Below are 3,099 nucleotides of genomic sequence, written 5' to 3' on the forward strand. Positions count from 1 at the left end.
ATTCTGTCAACAATAATCAGGGCTGTTAGTTATAATTTCTGTCCCTATTTGAGTCTATATTGTATGCAAACAAACTTCTTCATGTCTAGGATCAGTAGAGATAATTTTACTGAAGCTTGCTAAAGCACCTGGATTTGAAATGGTTCTGCATTTCCTACCATAATTTATTCACATTGCAGTATATTGTATCTACAATCTGTTGCAAAGCATTAAACCAGCTCTATGTTCTGGCCTTCCTGCTATCTCCTATACACTCAATGTCTGGAGTCATCAGACTATTTCTTCTAATGGCAGGAGTCAGTGTTTTTTAATTGAATGCCTGACCTGTAGGGTACTCCTGTCCTGCTAACTACCTGGTTAGACACACAACCCTTAAAATCTGGTGTGTTTGTGAGGTATAGACTTTGATCCAGGCAATTGATGAGGCCTCACCTGATTCTTTTGAAGTTAGCCAAAGCAAATAATGTATTAAATGCTTTAAATAAATCAAAAGAATAGGCCCTCACAGCACTGCCTGTTCGTTCAAAAGTACGGTAGGTTTGTTGAAGCAGGTATATGATGTCATCTTTAATTTCATACCATTTAGTAACCAACAGGGGTCCCGATAGATGCTTATTTACTTACTCAGTAGGGCCAAAAAGAGTCTCTCTGATACCTTTATGATATAATATTTCATTGTAACAGTTCTATTGTAATTAAGGATGTGTGGCATAGTCCTCTTTAGGTAATTATCTGGATTATCTAAAGCAGATAAAATAAAAAATTATTCAACTTTAAAGGTTTTCTAATATATAACTGTGTAAAATGTATTATACTTGATATTAAGGACAGTGTAGATTTAACTAACTTGTATAATTTACCGTATTCAGCCCTGTCAGTATCTTAAAATTGGAACAAATTAAACAAACACATAATTTAAAACCACTAAAGATACGTATGTGTCTCATCTGAGGGTCATGGCAGAGTGGGAAGATGGCATTAAAAACTTCTGAGATTTTTTTTTTTTTTATGAACTCTTGGGGCGTCATGTTATAAATATATATCATGTTATACCTATTTTGTGATTGGTATTAATAAGGGAGAGGGAATCATACAATAAATTCTTAAATTATCTTTAAATATAATGTAAAATCAATGTCCACTATTAACTTAAAACTGAACTTGCCTAATCTCCTTCAGTCAAGCTAAAATACTATCTCACAAGTTATAAAACCATAATGACAAGATTTGACTTGGGTAAATATACATTGGGTCTAATCTAAAGGAGTGCTTGATTGTATCAAACAGTAAGGTACAGTATCTATTTGTAATTAGCTAGCAGCTGCAACTAGTGCCCACATACATGTATGTCTAGTATCTGTTGTGGCATATTTAAGAGAGCTTTGTCACCGAGCCCAATGAGCTTTAACCCTTTTTTTTACTTCCGTCTTCTGAGCAAAGTAAAAAAGGAAATCATCCAAAAGCTTTGAAATGTTTAGCTGTTCCCAACCCTAGCTTAGAAAGTAGAAGCAAGCTTCCTCATGAAACATGAGAACATATGTTTTCTTTCAGTATTGTATTTGGGAACCCCAACAACCAGAATAGAGAATTTATTGCTACATTAATAGAGTTTGGAAAGTCAAACATATTATAGATGTTTTAAAGTTATTACAGTGTACTTATCAAACAGTATCTGAGAAAAGGACAATACATCTGGTAGAACAGCATACAGGCAGGAAACAGTTTGGTAATAATTCTCCTTTTTATCTTTGCATGAGCTTGCTGACTTTCTTCATTATAAATATAAGATATCACCATTTCCAATGTATCGATGTAGCTGTTATGAAAACCAAATAAAAAGCAATTATGAACACAAGTTATGCATTCATCATCCACACTGTGTGGAAGGGAAAGCTATTTGAAAACAATCCCACAGCTGCTTTCTATCAACCCATATCACATTAGGGAACTCAATCATAAAAGCATTCGGAACTTTTTGACAACTTGATGATTTTGTACAAGTCGGCCATTAGGGCCCTTCTCTTCAGATAGTGCTGACGCAGCCAGCCTATATCCCTTATATCTCTCTTTTTTCTGTCTTTGAAAAGGTCAGTCTGTTCGACTCTCGCTTCTCCTCTCAAAGAATCCTTCACAGCATATCTTTCAGTAACCCTCTACCCTTCCCCACATTCATTAGTGTAATGAGTTCAGCCACTAGCCAATGTCAGCAGACAGTCACACTTATCAGCTTCAAAGCCCTTATCCAAACAGCCACTCCCACAGAATGTGATCTGCATCTCTGATCGGATCGATATAGCTAAGAAATAACCTTCATCGTATGTCAAGGTGAAACTGGAGAAAAACAACAGTTCTGCTATTTCAACATAGGTGTGGGTATCTGAATTAGAGGAACTGAAGCAAACTATCAGTAAAAACATCTTATACATAATATATATAAAAAAAAAAAAAACATTTTAGAAATGCTCATATGATGCATCAGAATCCAAGTCCTAATTATGCTTTCAAGGACTTTGGTGGGCAGATACCGGCAGACAGCACAGTTTGGTTATGATATGTATGGGAGGAGCAGATTGTGAGTTGTATCTATTGGGATTCAGTGTTCACAGATAAGATAGCCCTCTAAGACACACTGCCTGCAAGCATATTGTCCTCTGTTTCCATATCCAGTAAATTATATCTGGGTCAGAGTACTTGACTAATTAGATGTTAGAATTTTTTTTTTTTTTACTTCTAGTGTAGTGAAAGAGCTTCGATGAGCATGTATTTCAAAGACAATAGGACGGTGACTAAAAATCCCTGTTGGGCTTTTATACCTCCATTCATAACAACCTATCTTCTGCTCATCAGCACTATAATTTCCGGCAGAAATTGTGTTTAGGCACTTGGTATTCAATAGAGGATGTTTATCAGATTATATGAGCCTGTGCAGTCTCATTTGCATGTTTCTGATGGGTTTGCTGGTATCAGGACTTCAGTCCATGTGTTTGAAAGCAAGAAAGTCAAGGGAAATATCTGATATTGGGTGAGCTAAGCCTCTTGTCCCACAATTCCAATGTCAAAAAAATTATTTCTACACATATATATATATATATATATATA

The sequence above is a fragment of the Cyprinodon variegatus genome, unplaced genomic scaffold (assembly GCF_000732505.1).
Source record: "Cyprinodon variegatus isolate N-32 unplaced genomic scaffold, C_variegatus-1.0 Scaffold75, whole genome shotgun sequence".
Classification (NCBI taxonomy): domain Eukaryota; kingdom Metazoa; phylum Chordata; class Actinopteri; order Cyprinodontiformes; family Cyprinodontidae; genus Cyprinodon; species Cyprinodon variegatus.